We start from the raw sequence: 19,286 nt of genomic DNA, 5'->3' as shown, positions 1-19,286 counted from the left end.
GAGGTTGTGACTTGGGCAAAGTTAAGCAACTCATTAAATACAAAGCTAGAAAAGGAACTAGATCTTGTAATCTAGTTCAATGTTCCTTTGTAACAAGACCTCTCAAAATCAGGAATAGATAGTCTAGTGATAAATGCTTTTTAGGAAAAGAAGAACAGTAGCTAACATTTATTGAGCACTTAGTACAATGCCCAGATCATTAAAAAGGTAAATACATTGTCTTATATATTCTCTATAACAATGCTGTGAAGTAAGTACCACTACTGTCCTTATTTTACAGATGTGGTAACTGAAGCTGGGATGTTAAGCACCTCATTTGAGATCATAGAGTTAGTAAAAAGCATAGCTAGAGTTTGGCTCAGGCCTTGTTCAAATTTTGTACTCTTAGGCTGGTTACTAGATCAAAATTTGCATTTCTTTATGTAATGACATCCAACAGAAGGACTGAAGGGCATTACTGTCTTACTAACTGATTAATTGTCTCTAAGTTTAATCTGGGCTGGATCCTACAATGGAAGGCTTCCAAGGAAGAACTCTGGTAAGTCCTTCCACAATGCTCACCATTCTCCCTTCTCCAGGTTGGAAACATCCTCTCTCTTTGAAATTCCATAGGTCCTTAATTTATTCTTTCTTATGGCAAATGGATTTCTATCTTGCAGTTAACTGTGGCCATTCCTCAAGTCTTCTAATAGAAGTTTTAAAATAGCAATCATGTTCTCATTTCCACTACATGGACATAGACATACAGGTAATTGATTACACAGAAGAAATGTTAAATGAAAAATTGAATCTTATAAATTTGTGGTCCCATTCTTGTCTATATATTTTAAAACTTGTTTGCTTCTAGTTTAGAATTCTTGGATGGAAAGTGACCTTTGGAAATTATCTCATTTCACAAATTTAGAAATTTTATCCTAGAAATGTTACGTGATTTCACTAAGATCATAGAATAACAGAGCCAGTGCTATACCCCAGATCTTCCCACTCCCAGAGAAATCATTTTCCCCCACATCATATTGCCTCTTGTCTTTCATTCACCACTGATTCTTACCAATCCATAATTTCCCTACCCGAACTTCTTTGAACTCTAATTTTAGCAATATTAAGGAACAACCATCCAATAATTACTGCATCAACAATGCCTGCTATGTTAGTTCCTCTCTTCAAGACATGAGAGCAGACAGTGGCTTGGTCTGTGAGCCATTTTCAGTAATGGTGTACCTGTATCTCTTCAAAGATGGGTTGCAATCTGTTATCTGTTACCTTCTAGAAGTTTGGATAGTGCATATCTGTAATAACGATAAACTTTTTAATGAGATAATTTTAAATGTAATTGCCATTTTGTCTAACTTTGGTTCATAATAAAGTTTCTATATGAAAGTTTGCCTGTTAAAAAAGCTGAATTGAACTCTGTGGTTCTTGATAGACCCTGCTGTCAAAAGCATCTATTTGTACATTCTTTGTGTCACTGATCACCTTTTTGATTCCATCTTTTGTCTTCTAGATTGGCTGTAATTTCTAATTCTATCCTTTGAATTTCCCCTACTTTACTTTTATGTGTCTTGGCAATATCATCTACTACCATTGTTTCAAATGACTTAGCATTTATCTTCAGCCCTGGCCTCTCCTTTGAGTTCCAAATCCATATCTCTAATTATTTATACTTGTATTCCCACCTCACTGGTGTCTCAAATTCAGTGTATTAATTCATTATTTTCTCCAACATGGTTCTACCCTCCAAATAGTGATAGTATTTCCAATCATATACGATCAGAATTTAAAATCATCTTCACCTTCTCCCTAGATCTTTCAGAGACAATCAATCCTGAAAGCCTACCAAAAAACCTGTCTTTGGAGCCTGCAAAACCTGGTTTTGAATTCTGGTTCCATGGCATACTAATAATCCCTCTAAGCCTCTGTTTTCTCATCTGTAAAATGAAAATAATGCTTACCTAACAAAAGATTGTATGAAATAGGGTTCATACAATACCCTTTTTAAGTTATCCCTTTTTTAACCTCCTTTGTACCACTAGAGTTCAAATCTTTTTCATCTGACATACAACAGGTTTTCCCTATAGCCCTCCCTTTTAATTATTTATGCACCACTATTAAAGGTTATTCTTCAACTGTAATTTTAACATCAATTCCCTGCTCAAGAACTTTTCAGTGGTCACCAATGCCTGTAGAATTAAGTTCATACTTCCCATTCAGGTGTTTATTATCTTCCCAAAGGCATAACAACTCTTCCCAGCCTTTTTCTGACTACTTACATTGCCATCCGAAATAAGCTTATTTAATGACTGGTCCCTCAGCACTCATGCCCACTCTCTGTCCACCTTTGCATCTTTGTTCAATTGCTCCTCCAATCAGAAATGTATCATTTCATCTTATCTAAATCTTACCCATCCTTGGGTTCCTAACTCAAATCTAAAGTTATTCAATAGACAAATGTTCATTGAGCATTTTTATATACTCCTGTCCTTAAGTAGCAGGAGGGGACCTATAAGACATCATCCCATGCTCAAGGAACTTTAAACTAAAGCTTTCTCTAGCTATTCCTGTCCATGTCTATCTTTACTCCTTTGAAGTTCTATAAAAATTATTGCCTTTTCACATCTTATGGCAACTAACATGGGTTTTTTATTTAACAGCTTTTTACTGTTTCAACAAGTGTGCAATTTCTGTCATAATAGGCGTTAAATTTTATGGAATATTTGATGTCTTGCAAACAGTAAATGTTTTATATATATTTATTATTTGCAGATTTTAGACACATGTCATTTAATCCTCTCTGCCACTATTATTGTCGTTTAAGAGAAAACTGGACCTTGAAAATATTTGTAACTTAGTGAAAGTCACATACCTAGCAAATACTTAAAGTGGGCTGGATAATTACAAATGTCTTGCTCTTAATTCTCTCCAAAACAACCTTTTCAAAACTAAAAATAAATTCACCACTCTTTCCCACTCCAGCACCATCTCCTGTAACATATAAGTATTCAGAACATACAAATTGAATTTATTTCCTGCAAGCAAGTAGCTTAAGAACATAAGTATATAATGTAGTGGAAGTTCTTTTGAGAAACAAGTTCTTGTTTCTAGAAAATGACTTCAGAATTTTCAGTAATTGCCAGTCTGAAATCCAACCCTGGATCCAGGGCTCATCCAAATGTATGTTTTGAGGGATGGTCTACAGTTCAGAACAAGTCTAAACTTCTATGGCTACTGTGTTAGCTTGAAAGCTGCCAGAATGCAATATACTAGAAAGGGAATGGCTTTTAAAAAGAGGAATTTATTAAGTTGCAAGTTTACAGTTCTAAGGCCGTGAAAATGTCCAAATTAAGGCACCAACAAGAGGTTACCTTCACTCAACAAAGGCCAATGAAATTTGGAGTTTCTCTCTCAGCTGGAAAGGCGCATGGTGACCTCTGCTAGCTTTCTCTCTAGAAATCTCCAATGGCTTCCCTGGAGCTCTGTCCGTTCTGTTGGTTCTGTTGGTTCTGGGGGCTCTAAAGTTTTTTCCAAAATGGTTCCCTCTTAAAGGGCTCCAGTAAGCAACCCACCTTGAATGGCTGGAGACACATCTCCATGGAACCATCTAATCCAAAGTTACCACCCACAATTGGGTGGGCCCTATGGAAACAATAAAAAATATCCCACCCAGTAATATTGAGTGAGGATTAAATGACATGTCTTTTCTGTGGTACATGACAGCTTCAAATCAGCTCAGCTACTAAGAATCTTTCAATCCCCAAATCCAATTCTATTGGAATCTGATTGAAACTATTTTTAAACAAATGTATTGTGTGCTAAGCAAATTTAAAAAAAGATTAGATAAGTTAGTTGCTTGTAGTTGGGGAATATTTGGGGTATTCCAAATGTCCTTTGGGCTAGATAGTTTACTGAGTTCTTTATCTTGTGGTTTGTTTATGGGGTCCAGATGTCCTTACGGTTTTGAGGAACATTGTTGTTTGAGGCTTTGGATATTTTGGTAGGTAGTGATGTTAAAAGGGCTTTGTAATTGGGTAATGAGTAGAGACAGGAAGAATTGTGAAGTGCCTGTTAGATAAATGTAGATTGCTTTGTGTTGGTAGAAATATGGGCACTAAATGTAATTCCAATGAGGCCTTAGATGAGAATGACGAATGCACTATTGCAAACTGGAAGAAAGATGATCCTTGTTTCAAAGTGACAGAGAACTTGGTAGAATTGAGTCCTGATATTGCATGGAAGCATAACTTTAAAATAACGAGCTTGGATATTTAGCTGAGATTTCCAAACTAAATGAGGAAAGTGCAGCCTGGTTTCTCTTTGTGGCTTATAGTAAAATGTGAGAGGACTGGCATCCCTGCACTCATGACTTCTAGCAAGACTGTCATTGTTCCTGGGGATGGAGGTAGGGATAGGGCTGTGCATGGTTGGTATGGTTTCCATGAAAAAGGGGCTGGAGCAGATACCTGGCTTCCAGTATTTGACTAAAAACATGCCTGATCCAAATATGCAGAGACTCATCAAGTCTATGCTGCTATATTAGTGGCTGCCTGCACATCAGACCTGGGGAATGAAAATGAGCATGCAAGTGGATTCTTCAACTGCCCCTTGCAGTGAGAGAAGATCAAAGCCAACTGCCCTCACATTGTATAGCTTGAATCCATGGATGATCTTTTCCTTCCTTGAAAGGAACAACAAGAAGCTGCTGATAGTTGGAAGCGAAACTGTACAAATACACTGACCTTGGACACTTTCAGAACACTGAGTTTCATGAACTGATTAATGAGGTAAAGTCTATGCTGAAAGTGTAAGAATAGACGGAATGATTTTTGTTATTTTGCTTCCCAATATATAAGTAAAGCAATAATATCTATTATATATCATACAACCACAAGACAAAAGATCAAGTTCAGTTCCAGAAATGCCTGAGAAACAAAAGTTTCAGTGTTCAAACTAATTTACAAACTGCACTTCCATTTTCTACACACTCTAAATCTCCTAAACTGTTGTGAGGTAAAGCAATGTTTTTCCAGCTTGATAAGGAACATAAGGGCACTTTAATTGCCCTTGTCAATCTAAAGTGGACAAGTCAGAACCAGAACCCAGGTTTCCTGAAACCCAGTCTAAAATAAACTAAGTCTCATGTTTGTTTTAGGACTTGCACTCTTTGAAATAGAATAAACCTTGGTGTTTTATTGGGGAAAGAAAACTTGACTGAGATTCCAGAGCATTGACTTGGAGTTCAAACCATTAGCTGCTATTTCAAGCTAGTCCAGGATGCCAAACCCAGACTAGTGCTCACCTTTTGACACTCTGCCCCCCAGCCTTTGAATATCTTGAGAGAAAGTGATGCATGAGGATGCTATGTATCAGGGATCTGCAAAGATCAGGCAGGGAATATAAGTGAGCACAGTAGACTATACCTGTGTAAGACTATGAGAGAGTGGGGATTAGGACTATCTGGAGCACTTATGTTCTGTCTAAAGGAGGCATCCACTACTCAGGATCAGGAATTTGCTACGTGGGATTGTGGCAAGGGTTTTCCAATCTTCTGATTTTTTGAGGGAAAAATCTTCATACGGCAGGTTTAAAATTCAGGGAACATAAATGAATGCATTATGTCCAGTCCATATACGTATAGATTGAGTTAGTTGGCAACTACAGTATAAATAAAAAAAAAGGTAACAAACACTACAAAAACAGAAAGTGAGAGGAAAGGGATAAGCTGAGAACTGAACTGTTGGGCACACATACACACAACACACAAAAACAAATGGAAAATTCTGAGCTTCTAGAAAATGAATCCCCAGAGCATTTTGCTCCATGTGAGGTTTTAACTGAACATGGAACCAGTCAACTATTTTAGTGCAAGTCAGGGTAGGAAATGCAGTTATCCAGAAAGGATTTGTGGAAAGCTCTTGTCTGATGGTTTGGACCCCTATGTACTACACATGAAACCAACAAGTTTATTGCAAGATCTGTATGAATGAACCACTGCCAACTGTACTAAAAGGGGCAGATTGAAGGAAAAATTACTTCAAAGGCAGGGCTGTGGAAGCTGAGGACTTGACTGATGGCATCCTCTTGGGCCAGGAGAGTAGATCCACCCATGTGTGTGGAAAGATGAGTCTGCCCCAGCACCTGGAGAGAGCAGGCCTTCTACCCCATTGTTCAGGAAAAGGGTTCCCACCCCAGATGCCTGCAGGATTGTGGAGAATCTGGTTGTCACCCTATTGCCTGACAAAGGTGGAGCCTAGAGTTCAGCTGTCACCCTGATGCTTGATGAGAGTGGAGCCCAGAGCCTGGCCATCATCCCAAGGCTTGAAGAGATTGGAGCCTTCACCCCAGTATTTGGGGAGAGCATAGCTCCTGCACAAGCACTTGGAAAGGGTCGGGATCCCAGTCCATCAGGCCTGGACTACAAAACATCATCCCATAGATGACTCTTAGACCTTAAATCTAATAGAGTATGCCCTGCAGAGTTTCAGTATTGTTTGGGACCAGTGACTCATGTTTTCCTCCCAATTTATGCCTATGGGAATGGGAATATTTATCTTATGACTGTTTCTCCATTGTATATTAGAAGCAGATATTCTCTAGGTTTCACAGGTCCACAGCTAAAGGGGAATTGTGCCTCAGAACAGACCACACCTGTATTTGATTTTGATGAGACTTTGTATTTAGTATCATTACTGAAATGCTTAAGGCTTTTTGGAATACTGTGATGGAATACATGTATTTTCATTTGGAAAGAACATACCTTTAGGAGGTCCGGAGGGTGTAGTGTAGTGGTTTGAAACTGTATATATCCCCAGAAAATCATGTTCTTAAAACTAATCCATTCTTGCAGGTGTAAACTTACTGTAAGTAGGACCTTTCCATTAGGTTACTTCAGTTAAAGCATGGCTCAGGGTGGGTCTTATTCCTCTTGTGGGGGTCTGTCATGGTCAGGTTCATGTGTCAACTTGGTGGTGGTACCTGTTTGTCTGATTGGGCAAGTGCTGGCCTGTCTGTTGCAATGAGGACATTTTATAGAATTAGATCATGATCATGTCAGCTGCATCCACAGCTGATTCCATTTGTAATCAGTCAAGGGGAGTGTCTTCTTAAACATCTGAGTGATGTTAATCTAATCAGTGGAAAGCTTTTAAGGAGGATTCAGAAGAGACAGTTTCTTCCTGCTTCGACTGGTGAGCCTCTCCTGTAGAGTTCATCCAGACCCTCCATTGGAGTCATCAGCTTCACAGCCTGCCCTACGGATTTTGGACTCTACATTCCCACGGTTACATGAGACACTTTTATAAATTTTATATTTATGGATATTTCCTGTTGATTCTGTTTCTTTAGAGAACCCTAACTAATACAGGGTCCTTTATAAATGGGATGTATATAGAGACAAAAAGCCACGGAAGCAAGAAAGTGAAAGCAATGAAACCCAGAAGAGAAGGTAGAGACCAGCAGATGCTGCCATGTGCTTTGCCATGTGTCAGAAGAGTCCAGGATCATCAGCAGTCAGTCTTCAGGAAGAAATCACCTTCTTGATAATGCATAGATTTGAACATGTTCGCTAGTTTCAGAACTGTAAGCTTGTAAACTACTAAATTTCTATAGTTAAAGCCAATGCACTTCTTTGTATCTGCTTTAAGCAACTTAGCAAACTAAAACAGTGCAATATACATCAATTGACATTCTTATTAACAAATATATTCCACTTGCACAGCATATACTTTTCTATGTAAATTTTCTTTAATCTCTAAATGGCCTTTGTTAACAGTCAAAGCAGAAATAATTAGCCTAATGACAGATGGAAAACAAAGGCACATATTAGTTAATTTGCTTTATGTCACATGACCAGAATAGAACTTATGTTTCCTGACTTTCAGGGACAGAGCCAGGATGCTTTTTAACTGGTGGCCAGACACAATTTAGAAATCATAGCTATAACTATCACCCAAGGGATCCCTGCAATGAAACACTTAACTTCATAGATAATTTACCAGGCAAACCAAGGTTTATTCCTAAATGTCTAGGAAGCTGTTTTCATTCTGTTCACTCCACACATATTTACTGAGCATTATACTAGGTGACAAGTTATAAAACAGAGAGTATCAAATGAAGTTTAATCTCTGTGATTAAAAGGCTCATCTTTAAAACTGCATGTGGGGATGCATGGGTGGTTCGGTGGTAGAATGCTCACCTTCTATGCAGGAGATCCGGTTCGGTTCCTGGGCCATGCAATCCACCCCCACCCCCACCCCCCCCAAAAAAACCAGTATGTGGACTTAGCTAAATTTGATTCAATCTCAGTTAAGAAACACTGACCTAGAACCTTGAATGTGGAGGTTGAATAATCATTTAAATTCTTTCCAGATCACAGAAATAGTGTCTAAAATGACACTATTTAATTATATTAAAAAATAATTTTAACATATATAAAATTATTATTTTTAGTTTCCAAAGTACTCTGAGATGTTTCAGCTCTTCATAGACCTCTGTGGGAGAATAGCAGTTAAAACTACTATTTGATTGCCTTTGCTAAACTGCTAGGCAATCAGAAGTATTGGGCTCAATGTCTCAAAAAACAGCTTCTCTAACACCTCTGTGTTACTCTTACATCTCCCCAGCTACTGATAGCCACCCTGATTCCACTTCACAATCCTCCTGAGAAACTGAGGCTTGCTCTCTCCTCTGGTACCCTTCCTAACACCCTCCCATCTCTCCACTTGCTCACCCCCATTGTCTGAGCACTATGTCCTTTCAGCACCTACCAGACCATCAAATCATTAGACTGCAGTGCATCACAAAGTTCTTTATTAGGCAGTTAGGACAATCTCAGAGTGAAATTATTGCAGAGGAAGAGCAAAAATTGATGTATGGTGTTAACTTTGACTTTCCCTTATGCTTCAACATTCACAATGAAAGTGATCATTTGGGGTATTCCCCTCCCTAAGGTTCCCGTCCCTGCCCACATATTCCCCACTTATCTTACCCACCATATCTTACTCAGCCACCCTCATACTCTTCTTCAGAAAATTCTACCCCTTCCACAGAAGGATATTTCTCTTCTTGCCTCTCACTTTAGTTCTCCAGATTAAGGAGTATTTGGGCTTTATCCAGATTGGCACTGATATTCACTCCCAGCCAGACATGGAGTCAAGGAGAGAAAGCGAGTCCTCCAGTTCCGATTTTAGCCTGCTACAAGAGAGAAATATATGCGTGTTCTTTCCCATTATAGGAGATTATAATGGAGAAACATCAAACCTCTCAGAGCTCTCTCTAAGCATTTCCTGCTAGAATTGTCAGGAGAGGATATATAGAATATCAAAGTACAAAAGATAGGGTATATAGATGCTAATTTTGTAAATTAAAGATGTATTTGGAATATTTATTTTTAAAATGCTTCTTTCACTCAAATATTATTTATAGCAGTATTTTAATACTATAGAATTTTTGTGACTACATTAAAAGAATAAAATATGCACCATTTACTAGCAAATTAAGTACCACAAATGTTAACATATAGCTACAATTAATGGATTAAGAAACCCATTTCATTTTTGATGTATACAGTATTGTCTAGAAAAAAATGCTTCTGTTCAAGGATTATATTTCCTTAAGCAACAAGCTATTGATCACATTAAATGTAATTAAACAACATAGTTTATGTATAAAAATAATTCTAACCTAACAAGAAAAATATTTGAGATCCAATAGTGCAATAACAAGAAATATTTGGCAACCACATTCCATCTGAACTAATATAATTCTAAATTCCAGCTTTAATATAAACAGGTTATAACAATATATTCTTTTCTTTAAGCACCAAAATGAATTAGATGGTGATTTTTGCTTTTTCTCAAAACAGTTCCAAATTGTAAAGTTTGCAATACAGAGTAACAGAAATTTACATTTTTATAATACTTTAATATATGTATAGTCTATCTAATTAAATCCATCAAAATAACCTTGTGATATAGGTAAATAAGTATGGCAATATTCAATTTACATTTGATCAAAAATAAGATCAAAGAGATTAGGTAATATGTTTAAAGTTCCAAAGTTATAAGTACCAAGTTAGAGTTCACTCTGCATCTTTTGACTCGAAGCCCTGTGTTCCATTTCACTGTGTTGGTAAACTTTAGGAGCGTAAAGCTCAGATCCATGTACTTAGTGGGCTAGTATTCAAAATATATTGGTTAGAACTTTTTAATTTAAGCACATTTATTTTAACTAACCAACTAAAGCTAACAAACATTATCTTTTTACTCACAGAGTTCTAATGGAAGAAATGGCCATGTGAATATACAGCAAATATGAAACATGACCCACCTCCTAGTCAAGCAAGTTATGCATATATGTAGCATAAAACCACACATTAAAATCCTAATTACCTCAGTTCCTATTGACCAATACTCATGCCTGGCTTTCTTTTTTTTTAATGCAATTTTATTGAGATATATTTACAAAAAATATAATCATCCAAAGTGTACCATCAGTGGTTTATAGTATCATATAATTGTGCATTCATCACCACAATCAATTTTTGGACATTGTCGTTACTCCAAAATAAAAAAAAAGAATACAACTGAAAATAAAAAAGAACACCCAAACATCCCATACCCTTTGTCCCCCACTGTTTTAGTTTGCTAATACTGCTCGAATGCAATATACAATAAATGGGTTGGCTTTTATAAAGGGGGTTTATTAATTTACAAGTTTATAGTTCTAAGGCCATAGAAATGTCCAGAGTAAGGCATCTAGAGAAAGATACTTTGACTCAGGAAAGGCCTATGTCTGTCACATGGGAAGGCATGTGGCTGGCATCTGCTGGTCCTTCTTCATGGTTCTGTTCCTTCCAGCTTCTGATTCCAGAGGCTTCCTCTCTAAGCTTCTGTGAGATTTCACTTGGCTTCTCTGGGGCAAAACTCTGGGTTCTGGCTTGCTTAGCATCTCATGGGAAAGCACATGATGGCATCTGCTGGGTCCTGCATCTCCATTTGGAGATGTCTGATGTCTGATGTTTGTGTCTAGGCATCTGCTCTCTCTGTTGGCACTCCACGCATTTCCAGATGTCTACATCTGTGTCGGCTCTGGTTCCTGTCTAGCTTCTGTTGGCTCTCTCAGCTCCTGGCAGCTCCTGGGGCTTTTGCATTTCCGAAAGTCTGTGTCTGCATCTGCATCTGAGATTTCTCCAAAACGTCTCCCCTTTTAAAGTCCTCCAGTAAATAAATCAAGACCCTCCTTGAATGGGCAGAGTCACATATCTATCTAATCAAAAGGCCACATCCACAATTGAGCAGTTCAATCTCCATGGACACAATCTTCTCAAAGTTTTCCACCCTAAACAATAAGTCTGCCACCACAAGACTAGACTAGGAAAAGAATGTGGCATTTCTGGGGTACAAAACAGTTTTACACAAATAATAGCACAGCTCCTATTATTTACTTATTTTTTTGTCCTTAATTTTTTACTCATCTGTCCATATACTGGATAAAAGGCAGTATCATCTACAAGGTATTCACAATCACATGGTTATTGTAAAAGCTATACAGTTAGACAATCATCTTTAAGAATCAAGGCTACTGGACTACAGTTCAACTATTTCAGATATTTCCTTCTAGCTATTCTAACACATTAAAAACTAAAAAAATAATATCTAATGCATAAGAATAAACTCCAGAATGACCAATCAATTCTATTTAAATCTCTCAGCCACTGAAACTTTATTTTGTTTCATTTCTCATCCCCCTTTTGGTCAAGAAGACTTGCTTAATCTCACTATGTTGGGCCCAGTTTCATCCCCTGGATGTGAGAATATTTGGAATTTCCCAAGTGGAGAAGTTTAATATTTCCATATTTTGTCCAGTCCCTCAAGGGGACTTTGCAAATACTTTTTTATTCTTTGCCCAAATTACTTTGGGATGTATCAGGGCATCACAAGCTTGTACAAACCAATAAGTTCTCACTCCCTATTCAAGTTTCCATGTAATTATGGTGTTCTAATACACTGACTCTACAAGCTAAATTAGTGAAAGCTCATGTCTGGCTTTCAACAAAAAATTACAAGACTTGCTTAAAGGAAAACCACAATCTGAAAAGACAAAGCAAGTATCATAACCAGACACAGATATGATAAATGATCATAAATTGGATATGGAATAATAATAATAATAATTAATACACTAAGTGTTCTAATGGAAAAAGTAGATAACCTGCAGAAACAGATGGGTAATATAAGCAGAGAGATAAAAAATCTTAGAATGAATCTAAAAGAAAGGCTTGAAATAAAAAACACTGTAACAGTAATGAAGAATGGCCTTTATATACCCATCAATAGGCTGGACATGGCATAGGAAAGAATCAGTGAGAGTGAATATATGTCAATAGAATGTCCCATACTGAAACGCCAAGAGAAAAAGGAATTGTTAAAAAAAGAAACAATATCCAAAGAACAGTGGAACAATTACAAAAAGTATAACATGCATATACTGGAATACCAAAGGAGAAGAAAGATTGGGCCGCAATAAATATTTGAAGTAACAGTGGTTGAGAATTTTCCAAAATTAATGATATATACCAAGCCATGTATCCATAAAGCCCAGAGAATGCCAAGCAGGATAAATACCAAAAAAATCTACACCTATGCATATCATGTTCAAATCGAAGACAAAGAGAAAATCTTGAAAACAGCTTGAAGAAGAAGCACCATATCTACAGAAGAATATATTACTTTGGACTTCTTATGCCAGTAGGAAGAGAATGGAGTGAAATATTTAAAGTTTTGTGTAGGAAAAACCCATTAACCTAGAATTCTGTATCCAGTGAAATTATCCTTCAATATTGAAGGAGAAATAAGGACTTTATCAGACTAAAAACAAAAGCAAAGCAAAACGGGATTCATTTCAGAAACTCAGATCTTCATGAAGTGTATCACGGAAAGAATAAGTGAAAATAAAATTAAATCTTTTATATTTCTTAGTCTTAATTGATCTAATACATAACTGTTCAAAGTAATCAGGAAAAGTCTGTTATGGGGTACCTGTACAACCTATGAAGTGGTATAATATTATTTGAAAGTGGACTTGGATTAGTTATAAATGTATTTTGCAAACCTAGGGCAACTACTAAATAAATTAAAAGAAGTATAATTGATGTCCTAAGAGAGAGAAAATGGAATCAAAATCTCAAACCAAAGAAGTCAGAGAAAGCGCCAGATTTTAAAAGAAACAAAGAACAAGAGCAACAATTAGAAAACAATTGCAAATATGAGACATTAATCCAAATATATCAATAATCACTTTCAATTTAATGGTTTAAACATACCAATTAAAAGAAAGAAAATATCACAATGAGGGAAAAAACATAATTTTATGTTGTCTACCAGAAACCCGCTTTAAATATAAACACACAGAGAAATTAAAAGTAAAGTGGTGGAAAAGTTATACTATACTAACACTAATCAAAAGGAAGCTGAAGGAGGTGACATCAGCAACATGACAGAGTAAGGCATCCCTGACAATGTCCCCTCTCTTCCTTAGAACCAGCAAAACTCAGGCAGGATTTGTTGGAATCAGGTGCCCAAAACTCTGCAAGCTGATTGAGTCTAGAGAACAGCTCAATTAATGCTGAATTGAGGGGAGGGAGGGGACACTGAAAATGGTAGGTGGGGGCTGTACAAAGGTCACTATGGTAGAATTCTTGCCTGAAATGCCTGAGACCCGGGTTTGATTCCAGGAGCCTGCACAAGCCAAAAAAACAAACAAACAAAAATGTAGGTGGGCCAGGAGACTAGCTGATTAACACAGACTCCTTCCCCTCCCTCAGTTCTATGCAGAAATGTGTGAGACCCATGACAGTGTCTTGGTAGCCCACATGATTTCAAGCGCAGGTCCCTGGGAACTAATTATTGACACACCAAAATAAAAATATTGGGTGTCATGGTCAGAGACGTGTCAACTTGGCCAAGTGGTGGTACCTATTTGTCTGGTTGAGCAAGTGCTGGCCTGTCTGTTGCAATGAGGACATTTCATAGAATTAGATCATGATCACATCAGCTGCAACCACAGCTGATTCCATTTGTAATCAGCCAGAGGGGAGTGTCTTCTACAATGAGTGATGCTTAATCTAATCATTGGAATCCTTTTAAGGAGGATTCAGAGGAGACAGGTTCCATTCCTGCTTCAGCTGATAAGCCTCTCCTGTGGAGTTCATCCAGACAGTTCATCGGAGTCATCAGCTTCACAGCCTGCTTGGCAGATTTTGGACTCTGCATTCCTGTGGTCATGTGAGACACTTTTATAAATTTTATATTTGCAAGTGTTCCCTGTTGATTCTGTTTCTCTAGAGAACCCTAACTAATACATCTTGGTACCAGGAGTGGTTCTTAAGAAACAGAATATTAAATATGGGTTTTTATGAATGGTGTTCTACTCTGACTGGACTCAGAGACACTAAGGACTCTGATTCCCATAATCAGAATGACACTCCCAATCCATAGAGTGAGTTGGCAAAAGAGATAGTGGAAATATCATCATTCGATTCTCCTAATGCTTCGCTTGTACAAAGCCAGACTCTGGGGGATAATGTTTTTGACACCTTTACAGAGTTCTGTAGAAATAAGAGGTATAGAGATGTTGGTTGGTTGTTGTTAGATACACTGCTGTTCCAGATGTGGTATCATTGCTTGAGCAAATCAATACATCCCCTGGTACCTGGTATGCAGCTATTGATCTGGAAAATGCTTTTTTCTCAATAGCTATTAGTAAGGACCACCAGAAATAGTTTGCTTTCATCTGGCAAGGTCAGCAATATACTTTCACTATCCTACCTCAGGGGTATATCAACTCTGCAGCCCTATGTCATAATCTTGTCTGCAGGAAACTTGATCATTTCTCCCTCACACAAGACATCACACTGGTCCATTATATTGATATCATGTTCATTGGACTGAGTGAGCAAGAAGTAGCAACTACTCTAGACTTAATAGTAAGGCATTTGCATGTCAGAGGGTTTCAACCTCACCCCCAACATCATTATCAATCCATATGTCACCATCCCATTTTTCAGTGTCACACTCCTTTCCAATCAATGCCCTCACTTGAACGGCAGACACCATGCAAGATTGAGATTTCAGTTTACGTTGTAAAGTTGCTACTCTAACAATAAGATTCTGAGTCTGATTTTCAGAGATCTCAAGTCTACGGCTACAGGAAATAAGATTTTCTTTCAGGATACTCATAGAACCGTCTGCATCTTTCAGACCACACTTAAGCTTCTCGTTTGAAGCCTTAAGCCAGTCCCTTTCACCCCTTAATGTAGCCAGTGTATCTAACAACAACCAACGAACATCTCTATACCTCTTATTTCTACAGAACTCTGTAAAGGTGACAAAAACATTATCCCCCAGAGTCTGGCTTTGTACAAGCGAAGCATTAGGAGAATCGAATGATGATATTTTCACTATCTCTTTTGCCAACTCACACCATGGATTGGGAGTGTCATTCTGATTATGGGAATCAGAGTCCTTTTCTCTGAGTCCAGTCAGAGTAGAACACCATTCATAAAAACCCATATTTAATATTCTGTTTCTTAAGAACCACTCCTGGTACCAAGATGTATTAGTTAGGGTTCTCTAGAGAAACAGAATCAACAGGGAACACTCGCAAATATAAAATTTATTAAAGTGTCTCGCGTGACCACAGGAATGCAGAGTCCAAAATCTGCCAGGCAGGCTGTGAAGCTGACGACTCTGATGAACTGTCTGGATGAACTCCACAGGAGAGGCTTATCAGCCGAAGCAGGAATGGAACCTGTCTCCTCTGAATCCTCCTTAAAAGGATTCCAGTGATTAGATTAAGCATCACTCATTGTAGGAGACACTCCCCTCTGGCTGATTACAAATGGAATCAGCTGTGGTTGCAGCTGATGTGATCATGATCTAATTCTATGAAATGTCCTCATTGCAACAGACAGGCCAGCACTTGCCCAACCAGACAAATAGGTACCACCACTTGGCCAAGTTGAGACATGCACCTGATCATGACACCCCAGAAGACTTTCCTTTATGCTTCATGGGCTCAATTTGTGTAAATGGCCACTCTCCACTACAATGAATTCTGGGAAAGCAAAGAAGTATTTTAACTGGGTACATTGATACTCTATAAAACAAGGGTTTTGTTAAAAGGAAGGGGGGAGGCTGGAATTTGGACGGCAACTAGAACTGCCTGCTACAGTTGTGCCTATTTTTCACAGGGTGCTCCCCGTATTTTGATAGCCTACCTATATTTGTGGAATGTCCTCCGTTCAGAATCCTAGCTTTTCAATACAGAAGTCAGAATTCACCCAGGATCTCTTAGATCTAAGACAGAGATGTTTGACCTAGAATCTACAGTCAGTGTTCCTGTGTAAGACTTCAAGTAAGAAAATGAAAGAGTATCACACAATCCATCTGTTCCTGAGGATGTAACCAAGATGCTGTGCTCTTCAGTAACAGTACGATGAAATAACATCACTGTTGTGAACCTTGGTGTCTGTTTCCCAGGGTGGTTCATTATAATCACTGCTAAGATAGATGCTTGATGTGGCTTATATGTAAATCCAGCTTCACGGCCTCATCCAGATACACTACACAATGCTTAATATAATTTAATATATTCCTTTTCTGCTTAAACTATTTAGAGTGATTTTGCTTACAACTAGAAACACTGATTGATACAGAATCTGATGTTAAGAGAAGAATTAATCCTAAAAGTTGAAGAAACTTTTCAACTACGGTTGTTCTTCATCACACTCTCAACCACAGATCTTTGTTTCTTTCCTCATGGCAGTAATCACAATCAGTAAATATTTTATTTATTTGTTTGTTTATCAACTAGTTTCCCTTCTAAAATGTGAGTCCATATGGGCAGGGATCTTGTCTATATTGTTCTTCATCATTTCCCCACAGTCCCAGCATAATCTCTGACATGTATTCAATAAATATTTACTGAATCAGGGAATAAATTAGGAAGAAATCTCTTCCTTTGAAACTGGAAAGAAGAAATTAAAAAGGACATAAACTTAGATATATTTGTAGGTGGGATGGTGAGAAGTTGAAGAAGTTCTGAACTGTATCTTAAAAATTCTTTGGAAATGAGAGGATATAAAACAAAACTGAACTCTTTTTTATTGTTTGGGATTCTAATCATAACCATTAATTACTGACATGCCTCAATAGGACTAGGATGATGCTAGATGCAAAATAACCTAACACTACTGAGTTTTAAGCATCCTGCTCATTTTAGTTTTATTTGCTTATTCCCTTTCCTGCTATCCACTTAGTTACTTTTTCAGCTGTCTTGTATTATTTGTAAACTTGCTTGCTCCCTGACTTTGAGAAGGCTGCTTACTATACTGGAAACAAAATGACTTTTGAATTCAGACAGCCTTATTTTTTATTCTAGCTGTACCATTTGCTTGGATGTCTTTGACAGAGTTGTTTGAACAATTTGAGCTTCAGTCTCCTCTTTGGTAAATTGGAAACAGTAATCTCAACCAGTCAGAAATGTTGGAAATGTAAGAAATGTGTGCAAGATCATGGTGTATATTAGGTTCTAAATGAAAGATAGCTGTTATAAGATAATAGATCAATTACTTTAGAACTCTTGGCATTTTGCCCATCTCTTCGCTATACCAGGTGCCTGATAAATGTTTAATGAATTGGATTTCTTCTGAGGTCAATGAATCTGTTTCCTGTTATTTTGATGACAACTTCTTTCCTGCAGATATTGCTGTTATTTCCAAAAATCATAACTCTCTCTTCACTTCTCTCTTTATTCTTTTTTAATTTTCTCTCTCTAATTTTAGCCATTTCCTCATTGGATTGTTGTGGTAAAATTTTATTTATTTAAATATTTCATGAGCCAGTATGTGTCCTAGAAGAAAAATCATGCAATCATTTTCTCTTTTCCAAAGTCTCTAATGTCTGTTTTGTTTTTCTCCTTTGATATCACTCCTCATTCTTTTGGGTTCTATAGCTAGAGAGGTCACTTGAGGGTACTATGATAATAATTAATTTAAGTACTGCCTTGCTATTGAAGAAGACATCTACAGCACAGTCTCTTCCAATTTTCTATTGAATTACTTCCAAGAGAAAATTAGAAAGAGAAAATTCAAAGCAATGTAAATCAGAACTTTAGTCATCCTATTTCCAGAATTTTAGAGGATTTTCCAAATATTAAGTTTCTTATGAAACACCATTATACATTGCTATCAGTGGCTGACCTATAGGGAGTAAAGTAATTCTGCATATAGAAAAAGATATGACCTATCTTTTTACCTCCTTTGCTGTTCTGTGAAGACAGATAATTTTATCATCATTTGCTAACAGAGTTCCAATGCTAATTACGATTGATTTGCCAGAGAAGACTCCTATATAACATCTTCAGAAGGCTCAATAAATAAGTCTGTTGGCCCCTTTATAGACCCCAGGAGCTCCTTAAGTAGCTTCAGGAGTCTAGAGTTCTGTAATTGATTCTCTGAGACCCAGTCTTAGGAGCACCAGAAGATAAGAGGTTATTGCAGTTCTAATTTGGGACTTGAACTGATAAATTCTTTATAGTTTCTGAACATAGCTTACTGAAGGGCAAGTCATCTCTTTGCCAGTTTTGAACTTATTTTGCATTACAAGTGCTTGTTCTTCCTCCCACCACATTACACCACCTCTAGGCATTTTAGCATAGATACAAAAGATTGGACGTGGTGCCATGGAGCAGCAGAATTTATAGTATACCTGTTAATACCTGGCTGCTTCATCATCGGTGGTTGGCAAAGATGGGGATGCATCTTGTTTAGGCTTTTGTAGTTTGTTAATAGCCTACTTACTTATTAGTGGTAAGGAGAAATTGACTTAGGTAAGGGTAACTTTTCTGTGGATTATTTGGACCAAGGTGAATATATGTGAGAACTTTACTAAGTTTATTTCTAAATGGTATTATTGAAGTGGGAACTTAAATGGATAAGACTCTGTTTTCCAGAGAAGCCAGCACATAGAAACAGAAAACCAAGGGGGATCATAAAACTGACAAGTGGACACAAGGTGTGGACATGATTTTTTAGGGAAAGCAAGCAAGGAATGTGAACAGCTAACTTCTATGGGAAAATATGACCTACCCTGTAACAAGTTTTGAACTGGAGAATTAAGGTCTCCATTCAAAAGTGAAGTTTATTCTATCCTTCCACTCCTTTGCTCGAGTCAGGTACATTTACTTGCCAACTATTACATGACAATTTCCAAATATGCTTCTTTAATGGTAGT

General features: G+C 37.4%; 1 protein-coding gene and 1 pseudogene across 4 annotated transcripts in view; both read left to right on the top strand.

The window, feature by feature from the left end:
* SLC25A46 (solute carrier family 25 member 46) overlaps nucleotides 1-10,403 on the top strand; it is a 198,499-nt gene extending 188,096 nt beyond the window's left edge. For 3 of the 4 annotated variants that reach the window (XM_077139006.1, XM_077139003.1, XM_077139005.1), the window contains exons 10-11: nucleotides 489-538; nucleotides 10,264-10,403. The gene's annotated coding sequence lies outside the window, so the exon portion shown is untranslated. Of the gene's footprint in view, nucleotides 1-488; nucleotides 539-659; nucleotides 749-10,263 lie in introns of all 4 variants that reach the window. The other variant, XM_077139004.1, reaches the window with a different exon arrangement.
* On the top strand, nucleotides 4,357-4,802 carry LOC143665296 (serine hydrolase RBBP9 pseudogene; annotated as a pseudogene).
* Nucleotides 10,404-19,286: the final 8,883 nt, after the last annotated feature.

The sequence above is a fragment of the Tamandua tetradactyla genome, chromosome 21 (assembly GCF_023851605.1).
Source record: "Tamandua tetradactyla isolate mTamTet1 chromosome 21, mTamTet1.pri, whole genome shotgun sequence".
Lineage (NCBI taxonomy): Eukaryota > Metazoa > Chordata > Mammalia > Pilosa > Myrmecophagidae > Tamandua > Tamandua tetradactyla.
The sequence above is the reverse complement of the archived record's forward strand: the minus strand, read 5'-3'. Positions and strand labels throughout refer to the sequence as shown.